We start from the raw sequence: 24,008 nt of genomic DNA on the forward strand, positions 1-24,008 counted from the left end.
ACATAAATAGCCTGCCGTTAACAAGCTTGACAACGTACGCTCTGTGGCTTTGGGGGTCGTGCGCTGCAAAGTGAGAGGTCACTGGTTCGACGCCCTGTTACGGAACTTTTCTATGTCGCGTTTTTTGTTTTTCTTTGCAATCTGTTAGTACATAATTTACTACGTCATATCCGTGACGGAAATACGTCAGCGTAGCCGAGGCGGACCGCGGCATAAAACACTATCGTGTTAAAAGAAAGCGCGGTGAAGTTTTAAATGGCATAGAACAATAATGGGTAAAGGTGAACGTCGAAAAACCACGCTATGAGGGGCACATTGTGGGGGGCTTCAGAAATTTTACTCATATGGCGTTCTTTAAAGTGCACCTAAGTCACGGCACATGGGCCTCAAGCATTTTCGCCTTCATCAAACATGCGGCCGGGATTCGATCCCGCGACCTTCTAGTCAGAGGTCGAGCACCATAATCACTATACCGCCGTAGCGGATGGTGAAGCTTTAACGTATTTTGGTTCAATTAAAAAGGAGAGCGCTGACCGCAAGAGGAAAACCAACCAGACAAGTGTTCATGGAGTCCTTCATTTCAAGAAGAAGAAGAATAACTTTATTTATGAAGTCCAGCGAAGTTGATTTGGGGCGGGCCTAGGCGTCGGCCACGAGCCCTTGGGCTCGGGCGGCTTCCTCGGCTCGCTGGACGGCCCACAGTTGTTGTTCGAATGAGGAGCTGAGCAGAGCCCCCTCCCAGCGTGTCCTGCGGTCCGAAACTGCCTCTTCGTGGTTTTCATCGTTGCTTTCATCTAAACTCGAGCATTCCCATAGTATATGTGAAAGTGTCGCCCTTTCATCGCAAACCTTGCATTTTTCTGTTAAATACAGATCAGGGTAACAGAGACTAAAGAGAACTGGATTCGGATAAGTATATGTTTGCAGTTGTCGCCACGCAACTGCCTGTTTTTTATTTAACCTGTTGTGTGGCGGAGGGTACTTTCGCCTTTCTAGCTTATAGTGCTGCGTTATTTCGTGGTAACTAGTCATGCGGTCCCCCCACTCCCACTCCCCCCCGCGTGGAACTTCGTCCGAGGCGGCGTCGGCGTTCGCAACGGCTCGGTTCGTGAGTGCTCGAGCCGCCGCGTGCGCCGCCTCGTTGCCGGCCAGCGGGGTTTGTGTGTGTGCGGGGGTCCATATGACGAAAGTGTCATTTTTTTCCCGAATTTTGTCTTCATTTTGTCTTCATTTTGTCTTCATTTTGTCTTCATTTTGTCTTCATTTTGTCCTTCATTTCAAAGTTTTTTTTTTTATCACTTCATACAGCACTGATTTGCGCAAACTTGAAATGAGTGGTTGCTCAATGAGCTGGTGTTGAGAAAAAAATAAAATAAGTATAATTTTATGCAACTTAGTTACAACGCAAGTTCGATGCATCATCGATACGAGGTCACTGATACCCAGAATCTTACCCAGGACATTGCGCCTAGAGAGAGAAAGCCAGGTTATCCGAGCCATGATTTGATTGATTTGTGGGGTTTAAAGTCCTAAAACCACCATATGATTATGAGGGACGCCGTAGTGGAGGGCTCCGGAAATTTCGACCACCTGGGGTTCTTTAACGTGCACCCAAATCTGAGTACACGGGCCTACAACATTTCCGCCTCCATCGGAAATCCGCCACAGCCGGGATTCGATCCCACAACATGCGGGTCAGCAGCCGAGGTGGTTATCCGAGCCAGCGCCTCGAAGTGGGCCCCAACAGGCAAGGAAGCGCTTATCACCATCGCAGTTGCAACAGTCTAGCGGACCCACTGGTGCAGAACACAGGGATGGCACAGCGTGTCCGAGGAACGCCCAAGATGATGCAAGCCGGTTTCCTCGTCGAAAGCGTTGGCGCAGGCACGCGGGCGATGATCGAAGGCGGCTCGTTTGGGACTGCGCCTTCGAGATGACGGTCGGCGCTCCAACGCACTAGTTCCCATAGCTAAATGCGTGCAGTGTCGTCACAGCGGCATCGCGCGTGGTTCCTCTGGGCTTGCCGATGAAACGTGTCCTCTCTACGGCGACGCAACGCGTACTGGTACGCCGCTAAAACGAAGGAGATAGCGCAACCGCTTGGTTGACACGTATTGGTGCGCTGGTTCTGTGGATACGCCAGATAGGTGGCGTGAAAAGCGCTAGCTTTGAGACCTGAACTCCGTCTCTTCCAAATTTTCATTCCGTAGCTGATAGGCGTAAATGGAGTGCTTCTAATTTATTTATTTATTTATTTATTTATTTATTTATTTATCGTAAACCATAATATGTTTTAGCCCTGTTTTTATGTTACTCTGTCTCCTTGCTTTAGCTTTTATGTTTCGCTGCGGCTGGCACATCGGACACTAACGCGATTCTTACTGACTGAGAAAGCTATGCTATATAGCTATCTCGTTTGGCTTGAATTCACTCATAAGCTGTCGTTCGGAGACGAGCACCCCTTAGTATTCGGCATTGTTCACTATTTTTTGTTCTCACCCCTTTGATCTGGCCTTGCGAATCGACAAATGCACAGGAGTTCGATATTTTCGAACCCAATTGCTGCATGAGGACTAAAGCTTGAGGTCCGCATAATATTGAACGTACATCATTTCGAATGCAAAGAATGAATCGACTTGGACGCAAGCTTGCTTGGAAGTGCCAAACTCAAATCTCGTATTTGCCCCTTTTCACGTTCGCAGCAGCGGAGTTAGAAACCGCGGTGTCTCGCCGCCACCGGAGGTGCACCCAACTGGCCGAAAACACGGCCCCTCGAAGTGGCGCCTAAGGCACGCGGCATGACACAAGATGCTGACACCGCCGCGCACATTATGAGGGTGGCTCGCAAAAAAGCGGTGCTTCTCGAGCACGCCCGCACACACACAATGGGTCACGAGGCTCCATACGGCGCGGAGAAAAGAGGGGGAACCCGTACGGAGCCAAGCCATGGCCAATCTCCATCCCCTCCTTCCCGCATATGGGGCGCTCGTGCGCCTTTGTTAAGACGGGAACGAGCGCAGGGGAAACAATTCGGCCCTCGGGACCGGAGCTCGTCTCTATACGACAGCGTAGGGGAGGAGACGCTTATAACTCTGTTACGGGCACGACGCCAGAACGCCACCGGACGGAGTCTGAGGAAGGGGATCGCCGATGGATTGGAGGGGACTCGTTCTTGCCTCGTGATCGCCGCACCGAGGCCGTGAACGAATGAAAGGAATCCGCTAGGAGATCGCATACTTGGCGGCGGAAAAGCAAGAGTGCAACCCTTTCGCCGCGAACATTATGCGACACGATGGCATGCTAGGCTCTGTTGCCCGTTCTCTGCATGCCACCTACTCGCTTCGTGCCAGCACATTTTGGCCACCAGGAAACGACGCGATTATGTGCGAATGTGCTTCGTTCCAATCACGGCTTTCTTCGCTTTTTTGCCTTCGTATTGAGATCTCTTGTCCTTTGTTTCGTTTGACGACGTTGCGGCTTTCTATAGACTGCAAGGCATCCTCTGAAACTATGGTCTTGCGGGAAAAGGCGCGGAGCTATACAAACGTAAATATGTCGACTAAAGATACAGAACAAAGTGCGTTTGGTTCGCGGTAAGATGCCACGCACCTACGCTGCGAACCATCACTTGAGAAAGACCAAAAGAACACCGAGATTTCTGGAGGTTGCACATCTAGCAGAAGCGGAGGACGTGGCCCCGTAACAAGCTTCTCTCTGTGTTCCATGGCCGCGATGTTCTTGTCTCTTAAGTTCTTCATCTCTCCTAAAGCTTCGTCTCGGCTTGTGTCTCGGAAAGCAAAGCTACGCAATGGCTTCTTCAGCTGGACAACAAGCATTCTAGTGTAGCCGTGGCCAACGGAAAGCCTTTGTGGCGTTATAGCATCGACATTAAAAGCAAAGCGGTAAACAGGGCCGCCAAGTTTTCATCAAGCAACCATGGCGCAGCACTGCCAAGCTAGGGAGCTGCAACGAACCGAAATAACTCTGTTCTTTTGTGCGCAGCCCATCTTCTCTTTATTATTTTAAACAACGTAACAGCGAGAGCTGCGGCTGGAGTAAAGGAGCTTGCGGAATCTCGAAGACACACGCGTGGTGGCTTGAACTCGAAAGTCAATCCAATCCAATCGCTCTTTCGAATCTGTGCGCTTCCGGAAAGAAGAGCACGGAACCTTCTCCAATCTCGATGAATCCGATAAGAGGCGTACACCCTCCCGAAACTTTTTTTCAGGGCTGGCCAGCATCGGCTGCGGCTCACAGCAGCATCGAGGGACGCAGGCTGGTTTCTCAGAACAGGAATGTACTGTGCAGCGGCGGTGGCGGTGTGTATACAAGCCTCGAACGGTATGCCACTTCTCAGCCACGCAAGGCTATTTGGACAATGTGTTCGTTTATTGAAAGCCGTCATACTTTGTCGTGTCTCAGTGAACGAAAGTCGCTAGAGAAGGCATTCAGTGCGTCCCTTGTACGTGTGATTAAAAAAAAAAAGCTCTGACGTTAGGGGTTACGATCATAGGGATATCACTGGGCCCGTATTCACAAAATATACATACGACAGAACGTTTTGGATATTGCAGCCACTCGATCTTTATGCTGGACATATTACCGAAGGTGGCCAGCCAATGGCAAATAGAGCTTACGAATTGATATCTTTGTTTTTTCGCCCCCGGAATATCGAGACGTTGCGTGCATGCATTTAGCTCCCCGTGGGTTCATTAATTTCGCAACTTCTACTAGTTAACCCCTCCCCTCTCGTGCTACAATGATATGTGTTTCAACCTTCACCATCTATCGTGAGCCAGTTTTACATCTTCGCACGTCTGACAAGGGAACCGCTGTAACAGCAATGCAGAGACATGTTCAAGCATTAAAAAAAAACAAAGCAATGCTATAGCATAAAGGTATATTGTAATAGGATGGTGCTACTGCGGCAACAATGCTTTGTATGGGTTGTAATCAACCAGTAGCACTGCTTAGCTGTTACATTATTTAGTGTTTTTTTTATGACTACCTAATGGACATATATTCGCCATTGTCGCTATAAGCAGCTACTAGGTGTTGCGCGGCTAAATCGAGAACGCGGGTTTGATTTCCTGCTGCGGTGGCCGCCTTTTCACGGGTACATATAGTACTAATACAATCGTATGATTATGTTTAGGCACACACCAAAGAATCCCAGGTTGTAAAAAACTAAGATGAAAAGTCGACCGCTGTGGCGCGCGTCGCAAACGCGTGTCATTTCACCACGGGAAACCCCAGATTCTTTTTTTTTTTCGTCGTTGAATGAATCATAGCTTTCTGCTGCCAATAGCGCTAAGAAACTAGGTTTAGAAGAAAGAAGCGACGCTTTTAGGTCTTAATTGTTTCCCAGCATGCTATTTAGGTATATTTTTACCCACCACTTGTAAATGAGCAACGTATACCCATCGCCTACAGAATTTTTCGGTCTCTCAGGCGAATACCTCTGCCAGCGTGACCTTCGCTTTTCACGGCGACGGCGTTGTTATACTGCGGTGCACCGAATTCGTGTCGCGACATTATGCCGTCTCCGCCGGCCAACAACAAGGGCGCGCTGCGACGCACACGCGCGCGCGCACAGAGGGAGCAGACGACGCGCTTCTTTCCGGTCCTTGTCCACGCTTCCTAATCTGGCGCCTTTTTAAAAAGCCACTCCTCGCGAGAGCTGCAAAGGAAAGCGAGCTCTCGAAAAAAAAGAGGAGTACAATTCGCCATCGAGAGTATACGCTTCGGCCACAGCGGGACATGGCTGTCCGCAGACGATGCCACTGGCAGCCACTTTTGTTGTTATTTTTTATTTCGCACACTCCACGGCAGGTTCTTGAAAACCACCAACTTCTGCAGTGGTCTTGCCGTTTCAAAGAGCCACGGTGGCTCCTTTCTCTTTCTTTTTATTTTTCACCTGCCCTTCACCAAACAACATTTCACCAACCTTTCTTCGCACGAATTGCCAAGAAAGGTTGACGCCTGAAAGTAGCCGCCACATTCCTTATCACATCGAATGCCCCGCCGCCGTGGTCCAGTGGCTAAGGTACTCGGCTGCTGAACCTCGATCAGGTAGCGGGATCGAATCCCGACTGCGGGGGCTCCATTTTTGATGGAGGCGTGTCACACACTTCGGGTGAGGCCCCGCCGATCCAACATCGACGTGCGGCAGACTCGCAGGCTTCCACTTTACGCTTCGGCCTGCGACGCCTGAAAGGCTTCGAAGTGGCACATTTCAAATTTATTTGCGGGTTGGTCGACCCGTGCGGGGTTGCACGTGTGGTGATGTGTGGGCCTGACCGACGCACTCATAGAGCAGACACGGAGTTTGATTGCACATAAACAAGCATTTTAATTAAAACATGGGTAATTTAAAGGCAGGAGTTTACAAAAATAACAAAGGAGGAAAACTGATACGCGCGATGGAAAGAACAGCTGTATAACACAATATGCTAAAAAAACACTACAAAAGATACAGGCTAAAGACAAATATGCGGAACAATAATAAAATAACAACAAGATGGAAATCAAAAGAGAGAGATACAAGGAAATAATTACACAAGGATCATGATGGCGCTTTGAATTTCAACGTGCGACGCAGCGCACACAACTACAAATGTTTAAAGAAAAAAAAAAGGCTGGTTAAAACAATTTAGCAGTTTAAAAAAAGTCACAATAAAAGTTCCATACGGACCAGGCCAGCTCTTGGTGCACGTAGGGGAGTTGACGGGTGCCGCTGAAGGTCTCGCCGGCTTGGTAGACGACGAGGGTGCCCGGAATTGCAGCCGTCTCAATACGTTGCGCGGGTCACTCCGTGCTCGCCGCCTACGCGAGACTCGCGACACCGACGACCGCACTTGTTGCTGGCTGTACGTCAACTGCTCTTGCGATGCAGTTCAAACCGCCTCAGGGGCGTACACGTGCTCCCGTCTCATCTGGGAGTAATATTCCTTGTTTAGATCGCCGGTACCCCTTCCGGTACCGGTGCAGGGAAGACGAGCCGGCGCCACGTTGGGTCGTTATAGTCGCCGGATGTCGTCCCCCAACACAAAAGCGCCCCTCCTTGAAGGTGGGGCCCGCGGATGCTCCGAAAATTGGAGTCGTTTGTGACAAGGCGAAATGTTTATTCGTGTATATAGTCACGTGGTCATGATGATGACGAAGGCAGCCGTCGGCGTGTCGAAGATTAAACTCCTTATTTGACCGAACATGTGGCCGGGAAACTGAAGTTCCAGTCACGGCAAGCAATTCACGCTGTTCTTATTTCGTGTGCGATTCAGCGCGTCGTCGGTGTCAACTACGCTGTACGCTGTTATCAGCGAACAGAGCGGCGGCGGCCGTCGATGAACGGACAAGCGATCAAGCACGCCGGTTCTTAAACATGTATCATCGAAGATTTCAGCGTTATCGCTAGCGCTCGCGTTAGTTTCATAACAAACAGTAATGCTTGCGTTGAGCACGTAACCTGACTGGAAGGTTCTAACGTTATCTAGATTACTCGCAGTCGTTCGGGGGCTCTCTGTGGAAGGCAGCAGTTACATTTCAATGGAACGGTAACACGAAAATAGAATGAAATGGGTGCGGCAATATCATAGGGCGCTTCTTTTAATCCCGACGCCAATGATTGCACAAGCTGCCTACATCGTTTACGGCTGTGTTGTTAACAAAGCGTTCTTGGTTAATGCATACGATTAAACGTTGCATATACGAATTACTTCAGGAACAAAATTGGACTGTCTGACTCAGCATTTTGTGCCCAATGTAACGTCGTTGAAGACATCAATCATATCCTCTGTGAGTGTACAATATACGCATCAGAGAGACAGTCTCTGAAGATGGCCTTAATGATACAACAGGACACAAACTTGGAGTTGAAAAATATTCTAGGCCGATGGCAGAACAGTCATGACACACCGGGGCTTGAACCAGGGTATGCTGGGTGTCAGCTCAATATTCTACTACTGAGTTACGCCGGTGCTTGTAACTTTTTGTCCAACTTACCTCAGGCAGGCATGACCTAGCACCAATGTCACAGTGGGGCTCGAACACGGGTCCGCCGGGTGCCAGCCCAGCATTCTACCACTGAGCTACACCGGTGCTTGTTACTTGTCAAACTTGCCAAAGGCAGGCTTGATGTCGGGAAAGCAATCGCGTTAATACGACTTATAAATCATTTTACAACAGCGAAAGAACAATCAGTCGTCGCACAATGCGAATATAGCGTAACCATTAAGCCGTCCAATGCTCCTGATCATCACAAAAGCTCGTTCTTGTTCCCCTATTACCTACGGCGCATACCCACTTCAGCCATAATTCCTTTTCGTCGTCAGCCACTGCATGTACGATTGGCACATAATTCCTTGCAAGTGTTTAGCGGATACCACGCTTCTCAGAAGAATGACGAAAAATAGCATAGCTAATGCCGGCCTACTACCCAAAAGTTTATTATTAATGCCCTAGTGGGTACCAAGCAAGTGTGCTTGCAGCAGTTACCCAACGAGTGTTTTGAAAAGGCCCTGAAAGGCCGCTCTTCTAGCTTTCGCTGTGACTGTGCTGAGCATATATACCGCGCAGGCCCGGCTCGCGCGGTATTTGCGAGCGAAAAGGATGTTTTATGTTCAAGGATCACGAGGAGCATTCCCTTTCATGAGAACATTTGTACTTTATTCGATGACAAAAGAAACCTTACTACAACATACACGAAAGCTATAGGGTGAAATCAAGTTTTTAGGAATGGCATGCTGCGCGCGGGAGGCGCTTTCTAGTTTGGCGAGCGAATTCGTCAATAGCTGCTGATCAGTTCACCGGTGTAATTCAGTCAAATGTGGTTAGCCACTCTTGTTATATCCCGCGGATATATTAGAAAGTTACCAAATTCCCTCCCCCTCTCTCAGAACAGTTGAAACGAAATAAATTCTTCGTATAAAACCTACACACACACACACACACACACACACACACACACACACACACACACACACACACACACGCACACACACACACACGCGCACACACACACACACACACACACGCACACACGCACACACGCGCGCACACACACACGCACACACGCACGCACACACACACGCACACACACACACACGCACGCACGCACACGCACGCACGCACGCACGCGCGGACCAAATAAAACAACGTTAACCTAATCCAGCGAATGAGCCATCCAAAGCACAAGCATACTTCGCTAAATCACGCCCGCGAATTTCAGCTCTGCTGCTAAAAATAAAAAAGAAGGAAAGAAGGGGCGCAGACAATATTGCGAAACGGTTGACAAACCGTGCCGAAGGAAGAAGCCAGCGCCAAGGGTGAACAAAAAAAGTCCCAGACGGGGAGGGAAGAAGCCCTCTTTGGGCAAACGTGACCGAAATGTGCGCCGTCTACGGGTGATCCCGAAAACTCCGTTTTGTCTTCTATCCATCTTCCTTGTTTTGTTTTTGTTTCTCCTTTTTGCGCGCTGCATGCTTCTCAATTGCGAGGCTCCGACTGAAGGGGAGCGTGGCACCGTATACGCGCGACAAGAGATAATTTTCCGGTAGTTTGGCAGGAACTTGGTAGTCGGTATTAGCTCGGGGGCGCTTCAGCCCTTCTCGTACCAAGGGCAGCCGTTCGGGATATTGAGACACATAACTCAAATAGAGAGCTTCTTTTCTGCCTTGACATTTCGCCTGATGACCTTTATTTTCGCTCTATTCTCGCAGTCTGTCTGAAAACTGTAGCGTTTACAGCAGATCGTATATCACCGTGCCGAATTCACCGAATTCCTATTTCGAAGCCGATCGTTGTCGTCGGCTGGTCGCCTTCGACCGGTTATGTTATAACCAACATCGGTATTGGATGATGTTGGTTGTTTCGAAGAGTTCTGGCGTAATTTTTCGATTTTCTTAATTTCTCATGTAGAGCCCTTAGCTTTGCGCCCCTTTACGCATATGCCTTGGTGTTTTAGCACGCGAGACACAAATATTAGTCTTAGAATGCCAAAGAAATATCACCAAAGAGAGTCTTCAAGACGAGTGGAAACCCGCCATAGTGGTCTCGTTACGGTTCTCGACTGCTTACCCGAAGGTCGCCGGTTCGAATCCCGGCCCAGGCGGCCGCATTTTCCACGGAGACGATACTACTTGAGGCCCGTGCACTTCGATTTAGGTGCACGTTAAAAAAAAACGCCAGGTGGTCGAAATTCCTGGAACCCTCCACTACGACGTCTCTCATGATCATATCTCGGTTTTGGGACGTTAAACGCCAACAGTTATTGTAAAAGCTTATAATTGTTTTCCATCTTGAGGTTTGTCTTTTACGAATGTAACTGTTTTTTTAAGCCTATAGGGCGTAAATGTTCTGAAGGGACATGTACACTTTCTTTTCTTTTTTTTTTTTTTTTTGAAAAATGGTGAACCATATCGCTGATATTACGGGCTGCTTTATTTACTGACATTCTTTAGAATCGATAAGTTCTTTTGAAAAAGTTGTGATCGTGTATTCGTCTCTGGTGTAATGTTTACTCGTCCACAGGTCGCGGATTCAAATCCCGGCCACAGCAGCCTAATTTTCGACGGAGGCGAAAAAGCTTAAGGTCCTTGTTCGTATTAAAGAACCACATGTGGTCGAAATTTCTGGAGCTCTCTACTACGGTGTTATTCATGTCCCTCATAAATCGCCACATATACACTGCCACTGCCGCACCTATTCTGTCAACCATAGGATATCAACGACATTATAAACCTGCTCAAACCGCCTCTCACACACCCCTCTCTCTCTATAGGGCTACAAAATTATACAGCGATCATCTAGTGTTAACAGTGCGTACTATACAGCATATTTGGTGCCCCGAACGCTATGAGTGGTCGTGCCCTCGTACTTGGGTCTATATGTCTATCTATAATAAACATTTCTTTAATTTTTTTTTTAAAACTTCGCAGTGTTTTCGACCATCGCGCGGTTCAGCGAAGTTTTATGCAGCGGCTGGTTGAACTTTGTCTACTTCTTGATGTTTTCATTTTCGCGTCGGTATTTTCTTTGAATTTAGAAGAAAAATAATTCTAAAAAGAAGGACAGATCGTGACAACGAACGACGGCATGCCCAGAACGATCACCTCCATTTTTGCAGTGATTTCAAGTTCTTGTTTCGCTCGAGAAGAAAGGATAATACTGATAGGCCGCAGCAGCAAAAAGAAACTTAAGTAAAACTTCTTTTGGGCCTAGTTGGTTCATAGCCATAGAATATACTTTTACAGCGCAAACATAAAACGATCCACAAAGAAAGCGACGACACACACCAGCGCTGACTAACAACTGACTTTATTTCGGGATATGTCATAAATACCTCCTGGGCAACCTCACCGCACATGCGCCACACATCTCGACAGATAACAGACACTCAGAGGAACAATCAGAGTTGACAAAAGAAATGAAACCGTGTATTACATACGTGATGAAATGAACTGAAACTCAGATGGGAGCAGCGTCAGAGACGTGTCGCTTATACAAAGCTGAGCCCTTTTTCTGATATGATAGGCTTCCAAAGCCAGCAGCGCATGTTCATTGTTACTCCTGCCAAGGATCGACGTCCCTTCAAAACGTGGCTCACAATTGCAGCAAGAATTAATATGAGCCACAAGATGGGCTCCTTTATCTTCGTTCTTGTTAACTTTTTGAGCGTGTTCCCTGAGCCGCTCGTTGATACATCTTCCAGTTTTTCCGACGTAGAACTTGCCACACGAGAGCGGGATGGCATAAACCACGCCGACGGCACACGGGACGTAAGTCACACCGTGTCGGATTTTGCAACCTCCTCTGTTCATACCGCAAGTGCGGGAGCACAGCTTGGAAAGCTTGTTCGGGGCAGACACGTTTTGAAGGGACGTCGATCCTTGGCAGGAGTAACAATGAACATGCGCTGCTGGCTTTGGAAGCCTATCATATCAGAAAAAGGGCTCAGCTTTGTATAAGCGACACGTCTCTGACGCTGCTCCCATCTGAGTTTCAGTTCATTTCATCACGTATGTAATACACGGTTTCATTTCTTTTGTCAACTCTGATTGTTCCTCTGAGTGTCTGTTATCTGTCGAGATGTGTGGCGCATGTGCGGTGAGGTTGCCCAGGAGGTATTTATGACATATCCCGAAATAAAGTCAGTTGTTAGTCAGCGCTGGTGTGTGTCGTCGCTTTCTTTGTGGATCGTTTTATGTTTGCGCTGTAAAAGTATATTCTATAGCAAAAAGAAAGCTCAAGGATTCAGAAAAAAATAAAAGGAGGAATGACGTGGATATTTGAGACGGGAGCGCAGGCTGCGACAACGTAAAATGTATATATATATATATATATATATATATATATATATATATATATATATATATATATATATATATATATATATATATATATATATATATAAAGAAATGAAATAAACTGACGACACTTCGCAAAGAAGGTGCGAGTGAATTTTTTCTCCTTCGCCCCGTACGGTACTGTCAATCGATGGAGTGGTGGGGCTTCCTCGGATGGCAGACACCATCCGTTACACGTCCAGTTTGACGCGTCGCTCTCCGGGAAGGAAGGCATTTGCCGCGCACCCGACGACGGGATCCTGACAGCATGGGTCGAAGGCGGCGGCGTAAAAGCAAGAGGTGCCGGATGTCGGCCCGTTTATACTGCTCCGCCTCAGAGACTCCGTGCAGTGCGGCCAAGGCTGCGCGTCGCGTCGGACCAATCGCGGACGAACACGAATTCGCACGCGAGGATTACGCCGATATTCGCGTCATCCGTTTGTCGTATCGTTCACTGAACGATTCGGAGGAAGTGAAGTGTTAGGGTCTTTTAGCGGTGCCGGTTTACCGTACGGTAAGTATACGGGAACACCGCATCGTCGCGGTCCGCTCGCAGCTTTCTTCTGCAAGAACGCTATCGGCCACTGTGACCATGCGATCACGTTAGCGTACGCAACGTACAACTCGAGTGGCTGAAAAGTTTCAAATTCGCAGGTTACCATGTGCACCTGCCTAAGAATGTTCGAAGGCTAAAAACTAAAGTCCTTAGACATTTTTATAAAGAACAAAATCTGGAAACTTTAGCGAAAACCATCGTCTTCTTTTTGTTCTCTGTCGATGTATCGATCGCCCCCTCCGTTTCGAAATTTTTCCTAACGCAGTTTTGCCCTGCATTCAAGATCTAAGGCATTGCAAGACTTCTGCTCACTCACACGATTTGCATGGCCTCCTTGATCGGTTCACCGAGTGACAGTGTAATGTGATCGTGTGACGTCATAGTGACGTTACAGATTTTAAAGATTTGTGGCGGCATGACGTCATCGTGTTGTGACGTCGACATTCTCCCATTCTCCGTTAACAACAGGGAGTAGGCGAGACGCGCAAGCTGCTTGCATCTCCTCATCCTTCGACGTCGTGACCTTTCACTGCACTGCACGGAATTGCCGGAGTCGGGCTCTCTGTCCACTTTTGTCGAAAAGTGCCGCCTGCGGACAGCAAACAGCGCGAGCGAGCGAGAGTTGTGTTGTGGCCGGGCGCGTAAACGGGTCACTCCTCTGTCCGGCGAGAAAGAAGTATTATAAAAAAAAAAGGAAAAGCGGAGAAACCGAAAATCGTGAACTACTGTAAAAATGCGCAGAGTTGCGTCTATATTGAAGGGTCAGAAGCATGTACCCGTGACGCAGAGGGAAAAGAAATCGAGAATGTGAACTTGAAGGACTTTTCGAGATTGACAAAGCTGAGAGTACAAAAAAAAGAATATGAGAGAGAGAGAGAGAGAGGACGCGCAACAAAGCCTTCATGCTTTTTTACACGAGTATACTGCCGACTGGGCGTGTTGCTGAATGATAAAGTGGTATTAATTTAGCACAGCTTAGTTCGAGCGTCAAAAAAAGATGCCATACGGTCAAGACGGGGAACGTTTGCGCTTATACTGTCATACATTTTTAGATGCGGAGCATCTAATACTCGAGGCTTGTAGTGCGGCGCCGTCCGCAAGCTTTCTCCTCCTTCTTCCACCATCTGTGCATCCCTTCCTCCTCTACACACCGCGCGCGCTTCACTCCTCCACCATCTGTGCATCCTTCCTCCTCTACACACCGCGTGCGCTTCTCCTCTTCACGAACATTCGCTAGCTGTATAATGTAGCGCGCATGCGCCGTCACGCTTCGAGAACATCGGCAGCTGACGCGCGCGCATGCGCCGTCACGCTTCGAGAACATCGGCAGCTGACGCGCGCGCATGCGCCGTTGCGCTTCTCCCCCTTCTCGAACATTCGACAGCTGACAGTGCATGCACCGTCGCGCTGTATATATACTCAAGGTCGGCGCTCGCTCGCTCAGTTGCCGCTCGTCGGTTGGTTTGTACGGCGCGTCGACGTCCAAGGTCGCGGTGAAATGAATTCCAACGAATCCACAAACACAATGATCGACGTCCTTTCGACCAGCGCCGCCCTTTCGCATACGTGTGTACGTGTTCACTCATTTAACACCCCCTCCTACAACCACGTTAACCAATTTAGCCATCGACCCAAGTAAGTCGCAATTTAACACCCCATTTCACAACCACGTTAACCAATTTAGCCATCGACCCAAGTAAGTCGCACTTTAACACCCCGTTAACCAATTATATGCTCCGCATCCTCCTCAGTGTTCCCCCGAGGGAAGCTGCGGGCAATTTTTTTGTTCCCTTCTTGACCGTATAGCATCTTTTCTTCACGCTCGAATTGAGCTGCGCTAAAGCAATACCAAAATACAAGTTCTACGCTGCTCTTCCTCAGTTTCTGTTATTTTTCTAAGGGCTGACTGCGTCATCTCGTAAGCTCGTTTGTACAATCTCCATTACCTTTTTACGGTGTTTGTAGAACATCTAAACAATAACGTTACATAAATCAATAAGCGCATGTGCAGCAAACCGCTTAATTGCGGCCCGCTGGTACGTGCGTAATTTTTTTTTTCGTTCGAGCGTTTTGTGACCTCAGCCGGTACAACCGCGTACCACAAATCTTGGCGATCTATGTTGTCGGGTCCTATTCGCGGTTTCACTCACTCCATTGTCGTGTTTTAGGGACGAAGCTCCTTAAGCCGTGGGCCAGCAGTAGTCGCAGCAGTAGTAGCAGTAGTCGTAGCAGCAGTAGTCGTAGTAGTAGGTATAGCCACCTCTTGTTTAGTCCTTGGAATGTCCGCTGGATGGCGGTACTTGTACCGGGTGTTCAAAATTAAGCTTTATGATTTTTTTAAAATTAGGCGCTCGAAGGCACGTGAGAACCACTTGTGCAAATAAGTTAAGCGGCCAGGGGGACAGAAAGTTAGATGATAATTATCGCTGTCAGCAGCCCAATTAACTAAAATTTAATAATTAACTTTTTACTGGCTGCGGTAAGTTGGCATGTTTATATTGAAAAAATGTAGGCAGTGGTGTTTGTACACAGTTTCAGTTGGAAGATTTTTTCTAGCACGCCTGTGTTCCGAGATATCCGGCTCCAAAGTTTAATTGTCTTTCGCACGATTACGCATGCAAGAGGGTGAGGGTCCGCGCAAAGCTCCTCCCTAAAGTGACGCATCTGTTGCGTGTGGTGTTTAGTGTGTGAAGAGGGTGGAAGCGTAGGCATAGGTGATAGCAATTACCCTTGCCCTCTTCGGCCGTCGAAATCAAAAATCGAAGAACGCTTGCAACCAGTGTCGTAACACGCAACTGCAGAGCCTCTAACGATAGTGGCAGATACCATGCCGAGATAATGGTGCGAGCGGAGAATCTGGATGCCAGTGCGCGTGCGTAATAATCACTAGAGAAGCATGCGTGGTCGTTGCCTGGGCTACGCGAATAGCGTGACTGCTGATGTCCGAGTACTGTAACTTTTATTGAAACAAGAGCAACAACTCCACCAATAATAACTGAAACAGTTTTATCCTTGCTAACGCATATTTCCTGCTGCTACATAAGCATATTTCGGTCATGCACAAATCTCATCGAAACTCTTCACCTCTCAAGACGTCAATGCCCCAAAAAGTGTTCAAAATGCCTGCCTTCGGCAGCAACGCAAAGCATGAACCGCTGTCGCGTCGACTCGATGACTCGGCGCAGTACTTCTGCAGGAATACTCGCACAGGCAGATGTTATCCTGTCCTTCATGTCATTAACATCGCTGGGCTCTGTTACGTAAACTCGATCTTTAACGTAGCCCCAAAGGAAAAAGTCGAGCGGAGAAAGGTCAGGTGATCTTGGTGGCCAAAACATCGCTCCTGCGCGCCCAATCCACTGTTGTGGAAAACGTCTGTCCAACCAGTTCTTCGCCCTGGTAGAAAAATGTGGTGGTGCTCCATCGTGCTGAAACCATACTTGGCGCAGGTCATTCAGGGAAAGACTGCAGACAAGATCATCAATGACAACACCTAATATTTCTTCTGTGTACATCTTTCCGTTCAAGTTGTCCTCAAAAAAGTGAGGTCCGATGATCCTGTCCCCGAGTATGCCGCACCACACATTCACACTCCAGCGAACTTGATGCTTGTGCTGCCTCAGCCAGTGTGGGTTTTCTTGTGCCCAATAATGGGCGTTGTGAAGATTAACACTTCCATTTCGGCAAAACCGAGCTTCATCAGTCCAAATTATTCTGTGCAAAAAGTCATTTTCTTGATCAGTTTTGATGAGGCCCCAATTGCAGAAGTCAACTCGCCTTTCAAAGTCCGCCTCATTTAGGTCCTGATGAAGGTAAACGTGATATGGATGGAACTTGTGCTTTCTTAAAACATTTGTGACTGTTCCGATGCTGCGACCGCACTGATCGGCAATCTGTCGGATGCTGAGCTCTGGCATCGAGGTTACGCACGCGACAACGTCGATTTCAAAGTCTTCATCGACGATTGCCTTCCTGGTCCGTCTCGGAAGGTGGACAGAGCCTGTTGTGCAGAAGCGTCGAAACAGGTTTGTGAAAGTGGGCCTTGTTGGAAGGGGACGGTGTGGGTGGCGAGACGCGTAAAGCTCCATTGCTAACGAAGCGTTGCCATTCATTTCAGCCATTGCAAGCACCACGTCTACTTTTACTTTGGTAGAATACCTCACGCCAGAAGCAGCCATATTAGCTCGAAAGGACTCCACGTGGATTTCCTTGGTAGACCTTCAATGCAGAGACGCTGTGCTCTAACCGGAGGCACCCTAGTGCAGGACGGTCCTGCTAACGCGTTCACAAGAAGATGTCTCAGTGTGATCTAAAGTCACGAAAAAACGTCGCGAAAAATGGTCTCCTGTTATCGCGTTCATCAGGATCATGCGTAAGGCTCATGGCGCACCGCGCTGTCACATTTTGATTTCGCCGGCCGAAGAGGGCAAGGGTAATTGCTATCACCTATGCCTACGCTTCCACCCTCTTCACACACTAAACACCACACGCAACAGATGCGTCACTTTAGGGAGGAGCTTTGCGCGGACCCTCACCCTCTTGCATGCGTAATCGTGCGAAAGACAATTAAACTTTGGAGCCGGATATCTCGGAACACAGGCGTGCTAGAAAAAATCTTCCAACTGAAACTGTGTACAAACACCACTGCCTACATTTTTTCAATATAAACATGCCAACTTACCGCAGCCAGTAAAAAGTTAATTATTAAATTTTAGTTAATTGGGCTGCTGACAGCGATAATTATCATCTAACTTTCTGTCCCCCTGGCCGCTTAACTTATTTGCACAAGTGGTTCTCACGTGCCTTCGAGCGCCTAATTTTAAAAAAATCATAAAGCTTAATTTTGAACACCCGGTATATCAGTATACGATGAAAATGTGCGAGATGGCGGCACTTGGAGTGGTCGCTAGATGGACAGGCAGGCGGAAAAACGCATGGACGGACAGACAGACGCACGCACGCACGGACGGACGGATGAACAAACGCAGGAACGGAAGCAAGAACGAACGAACGTATGTAAGCACGGGCGGACTGACGAACGCTTCACCCCACTCATCATTCACTTTGTGGATATGCTGTGATTTTTTTTTTTTTTTGCCAGAACCGTGCGTTTGCACCCAGAAGTGCTGCGTAACTGACGCGGCAAAGTGCGCAAAGGAGTGTTTCAACCCTGATGTCGTTTGCGGCGTTTCCCAGCAGTGACTGAACGACGTTCAAGTAGCTACTTGCAGTGCTTATACGGCGTGGATCTGTTCGGCTGTTCGTGAAAAACCGATCGCACGGATGACTCGAATCGTTCCGCTTCCCTGGAATTCCCCACCGACGCAGCGAAAAGACAAACTATTGCAGATAGCTGACGACCAAGCAGCGCCCAGGGAAGAGAGAACCCGAGTGTATATAAAACGCTCGGCTATGAAGCCCCTGTCGCGAGGAGATTGCACAGACGCCCGATGAAAGTGGCTAGTTTGAAGCGGCTGTGTGAGAGAGTACGGAAGAATGCGAATTCCTGGGTGATCCTACAGGGCGCTCCTCTCAAAATCTCGTTGCCTGGTTCGATGGAGCCCGAGTTCGGGCGGCATTCTTGTCTCTGTTGCGGAAGAACGGCCACACATACCCTCCTTTCCTGTGGCAGTATACTGGTAACATGCCAGCTTGGCTTTTGCAGCCCCGGGCCTCGCTGTTGCACCAGAGAGATCGCTGAGTCACACCTCATTTACATGTATTTACGTGTTAACGATGCCACTCTTATCCACGTCATCGAAAATTGGCACTCATGGCAAAAAAAAAAAAAAAATCCTTAGAACACGGGGTGTCGATGGAGTCGAGGTTTCGAGAAGCAACCTTGACTTCTAAAATTTTGCATAAAGCTTCTTTATCTCTTCCGACTTTTATCTTCCTCTAAACTTTTCTTCGTTTTAAAATGTTGTGATAGGCACGTAGAAAGAAGTGGTCATAGGCATACACGATACTTTAATGTAAGAGTCGACAATCTGCTTGTAATGAGGTCAGGGGTTCTATTTTGCGGAAATTAATTGCCCGTAGCGGTTAGCCCAGTTTTGATGAGCAAAATTTATCGAATAGACGGATTTTTTTTTTGCCTGAAAAAAATTGAAGTGCGTGACATAATAAACTGGTCCAAGAAAACTCTGAACAATCTTAATACAATGCACTACTTTACGACATCAGCGTTCTCTCCCACCGATTATGCGTCGCTATTATTGTTTTCCATTTTGGAAATTTGCCGCGGGCTGTAACCCGAAACCTGCGATATAAATTATGTGATGTAATTAATTAGAGGCGAAATCGTGCTCGTCGCCTGGTACGCATGCGACAATGCTCGGGGCCCGAAATTTTATTGCCGGGATCCTCATTATAGACATCTCTTTGACAATTATTCATTTTTGCACGAGCACCATCACATGTGGGTCCTTGTTCGCGACCGCTTGTGAGCACTCATCTTCAGTGTTGTTCTGTGCCGGGGTCCTTCGCCGCGTCTTTGGGACACAATAGTGGTCTGCTTAAACTGCTGCTTCACAATAGTTACAAGAAAGCTCACCTGCCGTAACTGTATGCTGTACAAAATTCCGGCTTATAATAGCAGACAAACTATTAACGAAGAGAGGCAGTCGGCAGCAGCGAGCACATAGCGACGAAAACATTTTTCGGACACTTTATGGGGCCCATGATCTTCAAGGTCATACTTGTTCGACGACCAAGACGTGTACGCCTTGCAGATCGTTAATAATTCTCTTCACAAGGCTGGTTTAAGTGTGCAGCAAGAGAGTCCTTTGTCGGAACCCTGTGAACAATAGTCGTTCTCGAAATAATTATTCAATCTATATAAAAATGAAAGCGGCAGATATAAGGCAGTTTTATTAGGGTATACGCAAACTGTATTAGGTTTCGTTGAGTACGATACGCTAATGCCGTCACAAGATAGCGTACGACGCACACAAGGTGGCGGAAAACTTTGATTCAAAGCTTTGCATTACGGTACGCAAAACTCTGGGTACGCAAAACTGTACAGGGTACGCAAAAGCATTATAAAAACGACGCGACATCGAAACCCGCGAGCAGACCGTTGCCAGATCGCCGTAATCGGCCCAGTTTTCGGCGCTGGTCGCTGGGCGGATTACTCACACGCTCCGGCGGCGTGCACACCTGGAGGAAAAGGCAAACGGAGTTCGTGACTCGGCATGGATTGCGCACTTGGTCGGGGGAGCGCTCGTTGTCTGCAGAGCTTCCCCCTTGGCCTCCGCGTATATGGTATACCACCCTCCCGTGCGCGCACACATTCAGGGCACGTCACGGTGCTTCGACAACACTCCGCTTCCGCGTCGTTTAAAGAGCGCTCGTTAAATGGAAGCCGTTCGTGAGCATGTAGCCGAGAGAGTCAATAAATGCGTCGTAAAACGCCGTCTCTTCACTTCGAACTTTTCGGGTGCGCGCTTTTTTTCCCATTGACCCCATTGTGCCCTCCCTTTCGTCGGGGTTCGGCACTGCTCAAATGCGTGGAGTGTAGAAGAAGTGGAAAGAGAGAAAAGAAAAAGGCAGCGGAGAAGGCGCTGCCTCTGTGATGGCGCGGGTGAATATGTAGAGGCACTGCGCCGTGTCGCCTGTAGGCAGACAGAAATTAGGTGCCTTCTTCCTTTTCTTCATGAACCACTAACAACAACAATATGTAGAACGGTCGATACGATAAGGCCATGGGGCGTGATTTCTTCGTTAGCGCATTCATTGGTCGTGCGTTAAACGAACAAAGAGAAGAAGAAGAAGAAGAAGAAGAAGAAGAAGAAGAAGAAGAAGAAGAAGAAGAAGAAGAAGAAGAAGAAGAAGAAGAAGAAGAAGATCACGATGACGACGACGACGACGATGAAATTCAGCCAGCTCCACTCGGTGAACACTGAAACCACGAAGCTCATGGCGTGCAGTATATATAGCTGAATAAAGTGGGATGAATTGGGAATGAAGTGGCATGGATTGGGAGGAGATGCAGTCGTGGGATCATAGTAGTGAGTTGTGAGAGTATAGGAAATAGTGAGAGTGCTGGGAAGAGTGGCACATTTCTCTTGTGGGAATTACCCATTTACCGTCTTTATTTGAGCTAATTTCATCGTGTTAAAAATTGCGTCGTCTCATGGATGAAACACGGTGCTTTCTGTCTGTACTAACAATGGATGAGAAATCCACTGTCACTCTCGAGCCTGTTTCCTCGTGCGTGCGATTCGAGGACGTATAGCAACGACGTGAAGGCCTATCGGGTCATTTCAGGATATTTGGGCTCAAGCCGGCTTCCCGTGGACACCAGGTCGACGCGTGACCGCGGCTTTCCATGCTACAACCTCCAGCACGAAACCCACGCGTGATGGAAGCATCGTGCACGCGATCATCCTATCTGGGGTGACACGCGCTCAAGTTTTGCGCACGAAACGACAGCGTTTAAAGAGATCCCGAATTGGTAGGCTGGAGGCAGTTCCCGACGATTTGTCGCTAGTCGCTTCAGCTTCCGTTTATTTATTTTTTGGAAGGCTGCTGACGGTAGAAAACGGTGGAGGCGAGGCCTCAAAGGCAGTATCAAGGTGTTCTTCGGTCTCGTGGAGAAAAGACAAGATAAGCGTGCAGACATACAGAAGAGAAATATTAAGGCACCACATATACTGACTTCTATTAATTCTTTCTCGTGTACGTACTTGCACGCCCTGTCGCCCCGCCACGGTGGTCTTGTGGCTAAGGTACTCGGCTGCTGACCCGCAGGGCGCGGGTTCGAATCCCGGCTGCGGCGGCTGCATTTCCGATGGAGGCGGAAATGTTGTAGGCCCGTGTACTCAGATTTGGGTGCACGTTAAAGAACCCCAGGCGGTCGAAATTTCTGGAGCCCTCCACTACGGCGTCTCTCATAATCATATCGTGGTTTTGGGACGTTACACCCTACAAATCAATCAATCAATCAATTGCACGCTCTGTCTTTTGCCATGAACATGCACCAACTAGCCAGCCTTGTCCTCCGATATCTTATGTTTCGGTTTCTCGGGTGAGTTGGAATGTCGAAGGCAAATGAGAGCTGCTGTAACATTCGCCCAGCTTGCCATCACGCTGTTTGGTTTGGCTTTCCGATAAGCTTGCCTGCTTGCCGCGATATCGGCTCCTCTTGTTTTGTTTTTGCCATCCTCTGATTGGTTCGACAGCGCATAAAAAAAAAAAAACGCGTCGCTGAGTGAATAAAAGGGGGGGATTGTCTTCCTGGCACTGCTTGCGTCGTCTTTCCCTGCACCCGACGGTCGTCCAGCCGTCGAATATGTATAACACTGCTAACAAGGTTTCCACCGGCTTACAATAAAGAAAAAAAAGTGTTTTTCGCAGATGGGTTAAAAAATGAAGAGAGAATGAGAAGCAATGTAGAAATTCTGTCAGACAAAAAATTTATTTAGCATAACGGTAAATTCTTCGATTTTTTATTTATTTTGTATGTGTCGTATTACGCAACAAGCTTTTTTTCTCCTAATGGACGTTATTACAAATGAGGTTTATCACGCAACAAGTTCAATGTTCACATTACTGTTGTCCTTACTGACTCCTCAGCCGGACGTGTACCACCGACACAACAGTGGTATTCTGTCCCTAGTGCGTACTTAGAGCATGAAACCATTTAGAACTTGCTATGCACCCACTACGTGGCCTTGAGGGAATAGGCGCAGTTGCGAGTGGGCCTTTCGTAGTGGGCGACCAGCTTTAAATCACGAACTCATTACGATGATAACAATAGGTTGACTAATTAATATGTTTCATTATCCTAACGTATCTGCAAGATTACATACGTATAAAATTAGATTATTGTTCTATTCTAAGAATGAATTTGTTTCTTTATTTAAACAATTATACGCATCAGATCAAGCACCACGATTTCCTAGGTCATCGGTAATCTTTCTATTACATCTTCTTTATTCTGAATCTGAACAATAATATTTAAAACCAGTAAATTCTTGGCCGATCCCCCATAGTGGCTATGCGCCACGGACGATAGGCGAACAAGAACAAGTTCCGACGGCAATGGGGGCTTGTACCAGGCATTACTACAGTAGCATTACTACTGCAATAATTCATGCTGTATTGTGAAGTATGTATACAGGACGCGTGTGTTTGTGAAGCATGAAAGTTACTTTCACTGAATTTCCAAGCAGACGAAGTCATTTTCACTATAATCACAAACACACGCGTGACTGTGTGGTAGAACATCCTCGTGCCGCGCAGAAGGGTCCGGGTTCTATCCCCTTTCTGGCCTAGAATTTTTTTATTATATTCTATTTGCATCGCTCTCTATTTTTCAATCACGCATAAGATAACGATTTTTCGCCCACAACGAACGACACCGACGCTGACGTCGGAATTTCCGCGATACGAGTTGTTTAATTAACGCTATCGCGTCGAAAGTGACGTCATTCATTCGTATTCCAACAAAATTAAGGCGTTTCGATAGCCAGCTCTGTCATTTAAATGCGTAAGTTGATCGAGCATCCATTAGAGGAGATCTTGCTTGAAGAGAAAGCGATAGATACGATAGGCAGGTGAACCCGGTTTCACGCGGTTTGCTACCCTACGCGGCAGGAGGAAAAGGTGGGAAGGAATAAAGAAAGATGACGAGTTGCGCTCACTGACACACAACAGCGTCCATTTTTCAAAGAAAGTGTTGTAACGGTTACGACTCTCGGCAGCTGCCCCAAAGGTCGTGGGTTCCATTCCACCGTGGCGGTTGCTAGCTCTTTGATGGCGGCGAAATGCTGAGACCCGTGTGCTGCGCCATCCACCACGGCGTGCCTATAATCTTATTGTGATTTTGTTACGTAAAACAATAGTTATTATCGTTCAAATGAAGGCGGTCGCAGAAAGAGCGAAGGAACAGGGCAGAAAGAAAAGGCAGGCACGTTAACCAGTTTGGAAGGGAAGAAATATGATATACGGCTTTTCAGCGTGAACGGTGATGGAGATCATGGTACTAATATTATTCTGTCGACGCTCTGTCGCCCGCATTCCGCTTAAGGCTAAGATTCACAATGATACTCACTACCTACAAAAACATTAAAATGCATTGCTTTTGACGACAACACGGAAGAGCC

At 47.8% G+C, this 24,008-nt stretch overlaps 1 protein-coding gene across 2 annotated transcripts in view; it reads right to left on the minus strand.

Annotated features, from left to right (window-relative positions):
- The window catches only part of LOC119181739 (matrix metalloproteinase-2), a 255,390-nt gene that overhangs the window by 31,996 nt on the left and 199,386 nt on the right, over positions 1-24,008 (minus strand). The gene's annotated exons all lie outside the window — the stretch shown is intronic.

Source organism: Rhipicephalus microplus, chromosome 3 (assembly GCF_043290135.1).
Source record: "Rhipicephalus microplus isolate Deutch F79 chromosome 3, USDA_Rmic, whole genome shotgun sequence".
In the NCBI taxonomy this organism is placed as follows: domain Eukaryota; kingdom Metazoa; phylum Arthropoda; class Arachnida; order Ixodida; family Ixodidae; genus Rhipicephalus; species Rhipicephalus microplus.